Source organism: Triplophysa dalaica, chromosome 5, assembly GCF_015846415.1.
Source record: "Triplophysa dalaica isolate WHDGS20190420 chromosome 5, ASM1584641v1, whole genome shotgun sequence".
NCBI lineage: Eukaryota > Metazoa > Chordata > Actinopteri > Cypriniformes > Nemacheilidae > Triplophysa > Triplophysa dalaica.
Genome location: NC_079546.1, coordinates 24,638,311 through 24,652,898, shown reverse-complemented (window position 1 = coordinate 24,652,898; position 14,588 = coordinate 24,638,311).

Sequence of the window (14,588 nt, the reverse complement as noted above, 5' to 3'; positions counted from 1 at the left end):
TGAATCTGATGTGTTTAATCGTATTTTCGCGCTAAGTAGATGACGTGACCAAGGCGACAACCGGGCAAAACAAAACAAATTCAAAATAAAGCGCGCGATGATCTGTGATTGGTGGCTCGTTTTACCAGTTAAGTTTTTACTGACTTATAAATAAAAAGGAACGACTGATTTTGAAAATGTAGTAGAGTAAAAAGTAAGATATTTGACTTTGAAATGTAGTGGAGTTAAAGTAAAAGTCTCCCAAAATTGAAGTACTTGAGTAAAGTACAGATACACAAAAAAAACTACTTAAGTACAGTAACGAATTACATTTACTTCGTTACTGTCCACCACTGCCTGAATGTTCGCGGACACACGCATGCTGGATAGAGATTGACAGATGACCGCACCAGCGGAGGTCAGAGTTTTTTAATTATGCTATATTTGTTTATTCCTCGCATAAAGCTATCGAAATACATGACATAGAATACAGTGTATGACAACGTTTATGGTAATTTCCTGATAGTTAGTCCATTATGAAGCTTTGATCCATCATTGACTATTTTAATATAATTGTTATGAGAACTATACTACTTGTTGTGATAATTTCCTTTGCAACAAATATTTATTTGAAGGAATTTACATGTTGTGGGATAATTTTCCTACATTTCATCCTGTCTATTCTTTATTTTAAGTGTTTCCATCTTTTCTCTTGGACCTTTTTCACTGGTGTCCCTTCGGTGTGCTCCTTTATATCTTTATCCAGGATCTTTGTTAACAGTTATATTCCCCAACAATAAATCATTCCCACAGAGGCGGACTATTTTGAGTTCAGAGCTACAGAAAAAAACATGGCTTTGAATAGTTGCCTATTATTATTTTCTGCTCTTTTATATACTGTATATAGTATAGGTGCACAAACAAAACAAGATCAAAGAAAACCATATTTATACATTGCATTTTAAACAAATCATATTCTTACCTCTCCTGATCCATAAAACAACTCAGTCCATGATTTCACCCAGGTTGTCTCAATGGTCTTATTGTTTGAGTCCACCAGTGTCAGGGAAAAACGGCTCACGTTCTTACCATTAGTAGACACCGACACCTTGTACAGCTTTTTGGCTGCATGAAAGAAAACATATACATTACATTATAATGTTCGTTTTTATAGCACATTAAAACAACCGCACAAAGTTTATAAGAGAACACAATAATAAAAACACACATCATTTTTTACCCTTTTTTCTGCTTGTGATTATGATATTTTATAAGACTTATCAAAAACATTTCACAGACTGCATGAAGACACACAGGTGAGGATCCAAGTGCAGTTTTATCGAAAGATGTAATCCAAAATCATAATCCAGATAGCAGGCAAATAATCCAAAAACACAAGTCGTCAATGAAAGCAAACAAATCCAGAGCTGAGGCAGAGCAGGGCAAGATATTCAGACAGAGAACACTCGGAATTGAGTGACATAAACAAGCCTTTGCAAATACTGAATGACTGAGCAGGGTTTAAATAGATAGAGAAACAACAGTTAACAAGTCAAAGGTGAATGTATTCATGATAATGAGCTCATGGGTGTATAGGAAATGTCATGAAAACAGATAGTCCAGAGGGCTGTTTCATAAAGTCTCAAAACTGACTTAAATGAACCGAACTTATCAGCCGCGCTTAAATGGGTTTCATAAATCTTAACTTTAGTTCCCTTTCTGTCTTGTGTCGAACCGACAGATGGGGTTTCGTCCTTGAAAACCTTTCATCTCTGACTACTTTAGAAAAGGCAAATGAAATTTTGCTAATGAATTTGCATGCCGGTCTCCCCCCCCGGATATCTGGTATAAAAGGAGGACGGCGTGCAGCATTCATTTATCTTTTGTTTTTCAGAGCCATCGCTCATGAATTACAACTCCTCTTCTAAGACAAAGAAACCTACCGGCTGGATCTATGACGTGTGCAGTGGATCGTCCCTATCCTGCAGCTACCTTCCCCTGGGCGTCTCGGCGGTTTCGGAGGTGTTTGAGAATAATGACCCCGAATAATACAACCAAATAATAATTTATGTAAAAGTTAGAGAAAAACCTTATCGTTATTAAACCAAAAGACAATATATTTAATGAACAAAACCAACGCCTAAAGTTTGGGCTACTTAATATTAGATCACTAAATCCAAAGGCAGTTATTGTAAATGAAATGATCAAAGACAACAGTTTTGATATACTTTGCCTTACTGAAACCTGGCTTAAGCCCAAATGATTACTTCGGTCTAAATGAGTCTACTCCACCAAGATATGGTTATATGCACAAGCCACGTCCGGTTGGTCGAGCTGGTGGTGTCGCATCAATCTTCGGTGAGACTTCCTCACCGTTACTCGGAGAACAATGCATACATTTAAATCATTTGAAGTGCTTGCGTTGAACATAACTGTTCCAAACAAAAGTAAAAAATCATTGCTTTCTCTTACATTGGCTACTGTGTATAGACCCCCTGGGCCTTACACTTATTTTCTGATAGAGTTCGCAGACTTCTTATCGGATCTATTGGTTAACGTCGATAAAGTACTGATTGTTGGAGATTTTAATATCCACGTAGACAGTGCTAACGATCCATTAGCAGTGGCGTTTAAAGAACTACTAGACTCTTGTGGTGTAACACAATACATCAATAGACCTACTCATCGACTTAATCATACTCCAGACTTGATTATATCTCACAGAGCCGATCTAACCAATATCGATATTATACCTCAAAGCGACGACTTTTCCGATCACCATCTTATAACATGTACAGACGGGATCTGGCCCTCCCGGCTGAGCCTGGTTCAATCATGGGTAGTTTGGGTTCCTCGCCACAGCAGGGCAGTGTTTGCCTGCTCACCAGGAGACTGCATTTATTTATTTATTTAGAAATTAGAAATTATTTATTAGAATGATCTTACTCGTTGTATAAACACCATGCACTGTGCTGTGTTTTACCTATTCAGTTTTTCCTGTCTGCTCATGTAAAGCTGCTTTGGAGCAATACACATTGTGAAAAGCGCTATATAAATAAACTTGAATTGAATTAATTTCCATAAGGCCCTTTTCAGGGCGAAGCTATTTTCTCCAGCGTGTCATGACCTGCTTTTCTCTTGGGTGCGGTACCCTCATCGAGGAGGGGGACGGACACAATGCCTGCGTCAAGTGTCTAGGGGTCCAGCATGCTGAGGCGGCATTCGTAGAATTATCTTGCCCGCATTGCGGAAGGAGGGTCATTCAGACATTGCGGTCACGGGTGGCTGTCTTGCAGTGCAGTGCAGTGCAGTAGATGAGTTAATGCAGTTATTAAGGTTACTGCCTTAATAACTGTATTAACTCATATACTACACCGTACCACTAATAACAGCATTAACTCATCTACTGCACTGTAACTTTAATAACTTCATTTACTCATCTACTGCACTGTAACTTCAATAAATACATTAACTCATCTACTGCACTGTAACCTTAATAACTTCATCAACTCATCTACTGCACTGTAACTTTAATAACTGCACTAACTCATCTACTGCACTGTAACATTAATAACTTCATTAACTCATCTACTGCACTGTAACTTCAATAAATACATTAACTCATCTACTGCACTGTAACATTAATAACTTCACTAACTCATCTACTGCACTGTAACTTTAATAACTTCATTAACTCATCTACTGCACTGTAACTTTAATAACTGCACTAACTCATCTACTGAACTGTAACCTTAATAACTTCATTAACTCATCTACTGCACTGTAACTTTAATAACTTCATTAACTCATCTACTGCACTGTAACTTTAATAACTTCACTAACTCATCTACTGCACTGTAACTTTAATAACTTAATTAACTCATCTACTGCACTATAACTTTAATAACTTCACTAACTCATCTACTGCACTGTAACTTTAATAACTGCACTAACTCATCTACTGAACTGTAACCTTAATAACTTCATTAACTCATCTACTGCACTGTAACTTTAATAACTGCATTAACTCATCTACTGCACTGTAACTTTAATAACTGCACTAACTCATCTACTGCACCGTAACATTAATAACTTCATTAACTCATCTACTGCACTGTAACCTTAATAACTTCATTAACTCATCTCCTGCACTGTAACATTAATAACTTCATTAACTCATCTACTGAACTGTAACCTTAATAACTTCATTAACTCATCTACTGCACTGTAACTTTAATAACTGCACTAACTCATCTACTGCACTGTAACCTTAATAACTTCATTAACTCATCTACTGCACTGTAACCTTTATAACTTCATTAACTCATATACTGCACTGTAACTTTAATAACTTCATTAACTCATCTACTGCACTGTAACTTTAATAACTTCACTAACTCATCTACTGCACTGTAACTTTAATAACTTCATTAACTCATCTACTGCACTGTAACTTTAATAACTGTATTAACTCATCTCCTGCACTGTAACATTAATAACTTCATTAACTCATCTACTGCACTGTAACTTTAATAACTGTATTAACTCATCTACTGCACTGTAACATTAATAACTTCATTAACTCATCTACTGCACTGTAACTTTAATAACTTCACTAACTCATCTACTGCACTGTAACTTTAATAACTTCATTAACTCATCTACTGGACTGTAACCTTTATAACTTCATTAACTCATCTACTGCACTGTAACCTTTATAACTTCATTAACTCATCTACTGCACTGTAACTTTAATAACTGTATTAACTCATCTCCTGCACTGTAACATTAATAACTTCATTAACTCATCTACTGCACTGTAACTTTAATAACTGTATTAACTCATCTCCTGCACTGTAACCTTAATAACTTCATTAACTCATCTACTGCACTGTAACTTTAATAACTGCACTAACTCATCTACTGCACCGTAACATTAATAACTTCATTAACTCATCTACTGCACTGTAACTTTAATAACTTCACTAACTCATCTACTGCACTGTAACTTTAATAACTTCATTAACTCATCTACTGCACTATAACTTTAATAACTTCACTAACTCATCTACTGCACTGTAACTTTAATAACTTCACTAACTCATCTACTGAACTGTAACCTTAATAACTTCATTAACTCATCTACTGCACTATAACTTTAATAACTGCATTAACTCATCTACTGCACTGTAACTTAAATAACTGCACTAACTCATCTACTGCACCGTAACATTAATAACTGCATTAACTCATCTACTGCACTGTAACATTAATAACTTCATTAACTCATCTACTGCACTGTAACCTTAATAACTTCATTAACTCATCTCCTGCACTGTAACATTAATAACTTCATTAACTCATCTACTGAACTGTAACCTTAATAACTTCATTAACTCATCTACTGCACTGTAACTTTAATAACTTCACTAACTCATCTACTGCACTGTAACTTTAATAACTTCATTAACTCATCTACTGCACTGTAACTTTAATAACTTCATTAACTCATCTACTGCACTGTAACTTTAATAACTGTATTAACTCATCTCCTGCACTGTAACATTAATAACTTCATTAACTCATCTCCTGCACTGTAACCTTAATAGCTAATGTCTAAATTATTGCACACTTAAGTCACTTGCACTATTGTTTAGTCTAATTTTTATCTGTTCATAACCTCCTGTACATTAATGTTCACAATATATAGCCTTCTGTATATATTGTTCATAGTACCTTCCGACTGTCATATTGTCATAGTACATACCGACTGTCATATTGTCATAGTACATGCCCATTGTATAGTATTTTCCTAATATTGTATTCTGTATTTATTCACACTGTATATCTGCACTTGCTAATTGCACTTCTGGTTAGACCTAAACTACATTTCGTTACACTGTACTTGTATATGTGTAATGACAATAAAGTTGAATCTAATCTAAAAAAAAATATTTTCCCAGCACTCCTCGAAATTTAAGGACCTGAGACCTAGTCTTAACACTTAAGATTCTTTATCAATCACAATTATTCATAAATCTGGAAATAATAATACAATTCTGTGATTCTTACAATTTTAACACACTTAAGACTAGATGAGTTTAAGCCTAGTCTACGACTAAGAGAGCTTTTCCACCATCGCACAGAATCGATCTAAGCACAGTCTGAAACGGTTAAAGTTATGTTTCCACGTGAGCATGCTTCGACTCGACACAACACGATTACAAACTGTTTTCGGCTCGGAATGTTTAGCACGGTTCTATAACCCTGCTGAATCGTGCTAGTGAATGTGCGCAGAGCTATTATAGATCAGTCTCTTGTGTTACTGAGGCAGTGAGTGATGAGTTTGTGTTTACATTGTAAAAATTCCCATTATCAGCCCTGCAGATGCAGATCAGTAATGTTTGTAAAAACTCCCTAAATTTGTTAATTTAACTAAACCACCCCAAAATTTGTAATCGCAACAGTTTTATACATATTACCAAACATATTCATCATATAGGCTGAAAGATTTGTAAATATTTGACACATGTTTGTCTTTAAAAATGGCTAAAATCCGTACTCAAAAACACTTTTAGTATTCAGCTTCTCATTCAGTATCGTTGTACTCTGACATTTAAATGCACTTGTGCACTTTTGATATAAACTGGCAAACAAGGATCTCAAAAGATCTCAAAATTTCATTGGTGCTGATCAGCCGAAAAAGGCAAAACATAGATAATGATGAACTTGCATACCTGAAAAATAAGCTCCATTTTCTGTGCATTTTGAATCCATCATGTAGGTTTGCTGTACAGGTGAGTGAGTGACACCTCTTTTATAGTCGGTGTACAGAGAGCCTAGTCTTTATTGATTGGTTAAACTAGTGTATACAGTAGTTACAGTTATGGATGCCCCGCCTCAAAACCTGAGGACTGTAAAAATGACAATCTTTCTTTGTGTCTTTGTCTTGTTTTGTAATACAAATATCTAAACATTCTTAAATGAAAATACCTCTGTGATTGCCGAGTCTCCCAGGACCTGGTGGAACCTGTGTCTCTGTGCTTCCCTTTTGTGGATCTTCAATAAAATTATTATTGTACACTCCGCTACTGAGTCTGCCGCTTGCTTCCCCATAACAATGTAAAGGGTCATTCTTACGAAACCACTGAAACAACATGGCAGTAATGATTCTAGGTAAAAATATATACAATTTGGTACACACAAATTTACCATATTAAACATAGGAATAAATTATTGATTTGCTTTTTCTGCTGACATTCTCATTACCACGGAGCCGTGGAAGGGATATTGGTGAAAATAAAAAAACAGAAGACTTTCGCATGCTCATGAGAACCTTTTTGCGTGCTCACGATTTACTGTGTGCCTGTTACGCACAAACAGTCCTTTAGATGGAGCCAGTTTAAATGAAATGTAGATGAATTAGAAATTAATAGGCACGTCTATGCAGTTGGGAGGAGATATTTTAAAATGTTTGAAGTAAAACATGCACAACGTGTATTAATGCATGAAAACAGTAACTTTTAAAAGGCTAAATTCATTACACAGCTTAGGTGCCAAATACTATTACTGCATCATAGTCTATTATGTATGGGAAGAATCCCGGTGCTTTGAAGAACGCGCTGCAGGGTCGAACCATTTGCGCTCATAAAATGACAATATTGCATTACGATGTGTTAAATACATGAAGCTTCTTCAATAAGCTTTTTATTAGACAATATAGATTATATGAGATGTTTTATCCATGGCATTTCCCTGTTCTGCGAATTATGTAAAGTTTAAAACAAATTAAACAGTTTTTAATTAAATATTTATTGATAACCCGAAGAACTGTATCGCTGAAATCATATTTTTATCATAAAACAAGTACCCGGCTCTCCGTGTAGTGCGAGGTACAGGCACAAAATACATTGCTCTCTAGGCTATATGTGTTTTAATGAAAGATGACCGAGGTTCCCTCAGTGAAGAATAAATGTACACCCCCGTTTGCCCTCACACATATATAATATAAGCATAACATGATGTGTTTTATGATAAAAATCTGATTACAGTGAAACAGTTCTTCGATATAAAATGTACTTACAGTAGACTATAAATCATTTAAACATGTTTAGGCAATCTGGGTGGGTTTAATCATTCTAATAAAAGAGAAAAGTCACCTTGAATGCTCAGCATTAAACAATAAATATTTACATTAAAAACGATTTAATTTGTTTTGACATTTTATATAATTCGCACTACATGGAAATGGCCTGAATAACATATCATATAATCTATATCGTCACTATCTTATTGAAGAAGCTTTATGTATTTAACACATCGTAATGCAAGTGTAACAAGGTTCAATTAAAAGGAAGGAAGGAGACGGGAACCGGCAAACATTTAAACATTTAATCAAATAACAACAAAGTATAAGACAGCCGGCAGCCCCTCGCGGATGACTGCCAGCGAATAAGACAATACATAAACACAAACCACAACTAAAACCCAGGCCTGGTCCTCTCTCTTCGACGGTCCGGTCGTTTGTTCTATTATGCTCCTGATCTTCTCCGTTATACGATTAACACTCACTCACCGGCCTCGACTCACAGTCTCGCCCCACCTACTCCACTACACACCCCCATCGCCCCTAACAGGGTGAGGGTAGCCCCGAGACTGTGCTTTCTCCCTCCCTGGGGGGTCTCCCAGTCTCAGAATACCTTTCCCCTGGGGGTATGTAGCGACGAGACGAGACAACAGATACGAGAGCCCTCGGAGCGACCGGAAAGAGAGAGGGGAGAGAGGAAAAAAGAAAATTATAGTCCGGTTCCCCTACATGCTGCCTCTTTGTACTCAACTAGCCAAGGTTCTCTCCTTCGCGGTGCCTTGCGGTGGCCCTGGGCACTCGGTGGACGTCTCGACCATCCTCTACCTTCTTTAGCGGGCAGTGGCAAGTTCCCCGTCCCCTGCTGCTCCCCGTTGGGCGGACGGACGCAGGCTCCACCCTCCGGCGGACGGTGGCAACTCCCCTGCTCCCGCTTGGACGATAGCCACCCCACCTTGACCCAAGAGCGCGGCAGCAAAGGTCGTCGTCCCACCGACGCTTGGCGGCCAACAATGGCTCGTCCTCTTCTCCAGAACCACCGCTTGGGGCAGCCACTGGCCAACGCCCTTTGTCCGCCCTTTGTCCCGAACTCTCTGGCACCGTGAGGCCACTGGGTGGCAAGGACTCTCTGACAGCATGTCTCTCCTTCCTCCCGAGTTTCGGCACCAATGTAACAAGGTTTAATTAAAAGGAAGGTCATTTTATGCGCGCAAACAGATCGATCCTGCAGCACGATTCTTCCCATACATAAAAGACTATGCAGTAATAGTATTTGGCACCTAAGCTGTTTAATGAATTTAGCCGTGCCTATTAATTTCTAATTAATCTACATTTCATTTAAACTGGTGCCATCTAAAGGACTTTTTATGCATAAAAGGCACACAGTAAATCATGAGCCACGCAAAACAGATTCTCGTGAGCACGAGAAATTCTTCATTTTTTTTTATTTTCACCAATGTCCCTTCCACGGCTCCGTAAATTACCGCCATGTGTCCTGATTTGACTTAAAAACTATTTGTTGTAATTCAATGTCCAAATAAAATATTCTGAAGAAGTAATAAAGTATAATAACAGTGAAGAATTAGTGACACACACACACACGCACACACATAGAGTGGGCAGTGTTGGCCTGCTCACCGGGAGACAGCATTCATTCATTTATTTATTTATTTAGAAACTAGATATCATTTATTAGAATGATCTTACTCGTTGTATAAATACCATGCACTGTGCTGTGTTTTAACTTTTCTGTTTTTCCTGTTTGCCCCTGTAAAGCAGCTTTGAAACAATACACATAAAATTGAAATGAATTGAATTGAATAGAGCCCCTCAGATTCTCCTTCAACTCTCTCAAAAGCTTCTTTAGCTTCTGACACAAACAGACATTGAGCCCCTCAGGCTCTCCTACAGTTTCTCAACTGCTTCTTCAGCTTCCCACGCACAGAGGGCTTTCACACCAAGCCTCTCCTTCTCACACGCTCATCACCACAAGAACACTGCAACATATACACATGTATCAAAACATGCCATATAACAATTTCTGCTTATCAGATGATACATGATTTGTCATAACATCTTTACTCAGGCACCTGGTTTAGTGTAATAATGAGCAACCCATTGTCCATGACTATGTGCGATAAATTGTCTATAAGATTTTGAAAATAGTATGTGTGGTGGACATGCAGTTCCTGTCTTAGTCTGATCAAATATTTGGTGTGCGTGGAGGTGTTCAAGTGCTCAATCTCATACATGAGGCACATATTACATCAGTAAAATACATGAGACCTATATATAACTGTATGTATCATTCTATATTAGAAAATCCAATATTATATTAGCAAACCACCATAGTGACAACAGTAGGAATAATAACAGGTACCAGCAATAGGAAGAGTAACAGCAACAACGATGCCCACAAGAAGTATATTAAAGGAGGGTTTCCATGTGGGTAACTGAGAATAGACAATGGTAGGTGCGGGCAGAGGGTCACTGGATTATTACCATTATTATTAGCAGTAAGAACAATAACAACAATAATGATGGTAGTAAGAATGATGAGGTCAATAAGGATTGTTCACAAAAATGAGGGCCAATGGTAAAGACAATATTTGGGTACCTTAGTGTGCCACGGTAACGTAAGGGACATTTCAATCAAGAATTGCAAAGTACCATTTGGGGGCACTCCTCTTTTTAACTGATAAAATCCGGTGCCAAGATCAAAGCACTAGAATCCCTTTCGGGACTCGAGTTAAAGTTTCTCTTGAGATAACACATGACTGCGGTCTGTAATTATCAAGTCTTGAGGAGGATAGAACAGCTTCGGATGTTCCCTGGCAATTCAATCAAGACTTAAAGAGCACGTTTCATGAATCTCATAAAGTAGCCGGCATTGCAGTGTTTAATGTAGCTTTCCTTCAATTTTAACAATCTACATTTAGACATTTAGTCATTTGGCAGACACTTTTATCCAAAGCGACTTACAGTGCACTTATTACAGGGACAATCCCCCTGGAGCAACATGGAGTAAAGTGTCTTGCTCAAGGACACACTGGTGGTGGCTGCTGGGTTCAAACTAGCAACCTTTGATTTACCAGTTCAGTGGTTTAACCCACTAGACCACCATCTCACAAAATCTACAAAATTATAATCCAACAAGTCCATGATAGATTAAGATATTGGCTTCCAAAGTAAGGAGTCGACTCTGAACCGCCCAAACAAATCGTTAGGCTTTCGAATCTTTTGAGTGAAACATCGAGACGTCACAGTGTAAAGCGTCAGGACAATCACCGCCTTCCCGCGAAACAGGAACTCTGTAACCTGCCCACTAGCACTTCAGGTAGTATTGTGTATACAACATGTCGAGGAGACGCCGTGTTTTTTGCATTGAACGCAAATGTACTTTGTTTTCGCTGCCAAAGGATGACGATGTGTAAGGATCAGCGGTTAAATTTTTCCACAACACCACTACAATACAATTTCAACCTTTTGTTATGTGCTCGTCATCTTATCCACCATTGCTTCTCAAATTTTGGCGAGTTCAATGCGGAGTCTGCCAGCCGCTTGACCCTGAAAGACAAATAAATACCAACTGTATTTGGACCAACAAGCGTCTCAGAACCACAACCTGTTAGTATTATAAATACGTTATTTGTACATGTTGAATTGAGTGCTTATAATATAAAGTAATTGTGCTAATCTTTGTTATATATTTATATATGGTTTCAGGTTTCCAGGTAAACAACTTATAACAGTGTTACAGTTTTAATAATCCAACTCTTACCTAATAATGTGGCAGTTATTATAGACTGTTGTCGTTCTAGGCGTCGTAGTATTGGACAAAATGTATCCCTTTATCGTTTAGTCACAGTAGCACTTTGGTAACATGTCTCACAATATGGTTTTGTCAAGCGTGCAAAGTTTAGCTGTGGTCACAAAACAACGAAAAGGTTTGCTTGTCATTATTTTAAAAACGGACTGCGGTACTATATAATTTTATCATGTAAAGGTGCGTGCATTATCTTTGGAAGCTCTCGCTCAAATCATTCGTCCACAGACCAAAAAAATCTGTCACAGCAAACAGCGCTTATGTTGTGCGTGAATGCTTGCCTAAAATCCACGGATTGCGCACCTGCCGATCTCAGCGAAAAAACGTATTAACGCACATAAAGTATTAACATTCATACAGTTAAACTCCAAGTGCACTTATATACAGTAAGTTTAACACAGGCTTTGAATGTTCTAATAAGCTTGTGACTGACTTAGCTCCCTTCGCTATCATATGCTAACGTTATCCTCCTATATATATGCTACATTTACGTCAATTCAGACTGTTGATAAATATTTCTCACATCGGTAGTTTTGTCGCGTTCAGTCGGTCTAGATTACTCTTGAGGAACAACTTTGAACCTAATCCTGCTTGTACTGTCCTAGGCAGTGCTCGAATTGAAAGTGGGCTTCAACCTAACCGTAACCCATAAACAGTATTCAATGTGCATAGTAGCAATTAAATAGTGAATAAGCTACTATTTTAGGCTCATATATTTGTAAATCTGACACTGAAGGACTAAGTGCCTCACCAGCCACGAACCCCACCGCACGTCACTGCTGCAACAGGACAAGCAACGACTGCTTTATTTTTTCATTGTATAGTTTTTATGAACTGAGGAACAATATTGCACATTTAGAACATGACATTTTCAGAATAACTAAATATGTTGACACCATTTACGAAAGAACATGACCCACCTGGACACCATTATTATAGATGTAGTATTTCAACATCATTCTTTATCAAACACAGTTTCTATGGTCTGATGTACCATTTTTTACAGACCACATTTTTATACTTGAGATTACTGTATGCGAGATTGCCTTTAGTGATCATTTTAGTGGTTTTAACAAGTGAATGGCATCTCATTACTGGTGATTGTTTTTAAACTGTGGTTTGCATATATAGTGAGCTGAGTGGTGTCCTACTCGACCTAGTGCTAGTAAATGAGCTATACATGCCTTTGTTTTATCTCGCTTGACTACTGCAACTCTTACACTGGAATTTCTCAATCCTCTTTCACAAGGTCACAAATGGTCAAAATGCAGCAGCTAGAATCCTAACTGGCACACGCAAACGTGAACAGGTCTCTCAGATTTTGTGTTTTATCTGGCTTTTACCTGGCTACCGGTGCATTAGAGAGTGGACTTCTGCTCTTTGTCTTTTCCTTCCTATTTTTCCTTCCGGCTTTGCTACTGATCAGACACATTTACTAGCGCTCCCTGCTTTGCGTTTCTGCTTTTCTGCTTTATCTTATTTTAACACCAGCAGTTCAGTACAGTGCTCAGACTTAACAATTAGGCACTAAAACCAAAACTGGGAAATACTTCAAAACTTTCGAATGCCAAGCAACCAGGATTTATTTTAGGAAGGTGGTTTACCAGCTTACTGACGACAATTGAAACTCTTCAGGATAACTCCGCTGCCCACCCTCAAACTGGTGTGAAAATGCCTTCTTTTGGATCAACAAACACCTGCTGCTCACACTGCCACAAACTTCTACAAAAGATTGCAGTTCTCGAAACAAAGCTACTCACAATATTGCCGTCCCTGCAAGAACACACAGCTGATACTCGCCGTGGACCCACTCAGCATACAGCCGTTGAGTTCTGTGAACCCAGCACTTCTCATCATATTATAATTAGCTCAGACAAACCTGTACAGATGCAAACAAAGGTTGCTGAGGACACAAACCGTTGGCAAAAAAAGGGCGCAAGACCTAAAGATGCTCTTAATATCAGACTGTCAAGAGTTTCACAAATTGCTGCATTAGCTTCATCTACCCCAGATATGGCTAAGACTCGACTAGACAATGTTGGTACTCTGCCACCCCCTGTACATCTTGAAAATAGATATGAGGCACTGATGAACATGGGTGAAGAATCCCCAAAAGTGGTCAGGCAAAAATCAAAAGTGGACACTGCAGTTGGCAGCAATCATTGCTTGAGGGAAATAGTATGTACGTATAGCCCTGCTACGAAGGTTTCTGATAATAGAGTTCCCCACTATCAGAGTATTTGTCTCGGCTGCTTTCTGAGCAGAGTGCCGTTGCCTGTTTGACACACAGCGTCTGCCAACTGCAGTGACCACTTTTGATTTTTGCCTGACATCATTTGGGGATGTACATGTGGGGAAAAACGATACTCGAAAAGAGCAGTTAGAGCTCCTAAAAAGGGATTTTAATGAACTCTTTGAAATGCTTGGAAAGCTTAAAGTTCAGTCATTCATCAGTGGACCTCTCCCAGCTCGGGGAACAAATATGCTCTCTTCATTGAAAAATTTAATCTATTCTGGAGTCAAAGACAACTTTTTACAACAGATGGCCAAACAAACTTGGTTCAAGTGTGCTTAAGGACAATATCCTCTTCTCCCTCCTTCACCCATCAGTAGAGTGTACCACTCCACCCATAAATGGCACACATACACCTGGCCATAGTGACCCACCTCAGCAGTTGGATGGACATTTGGATAACACCA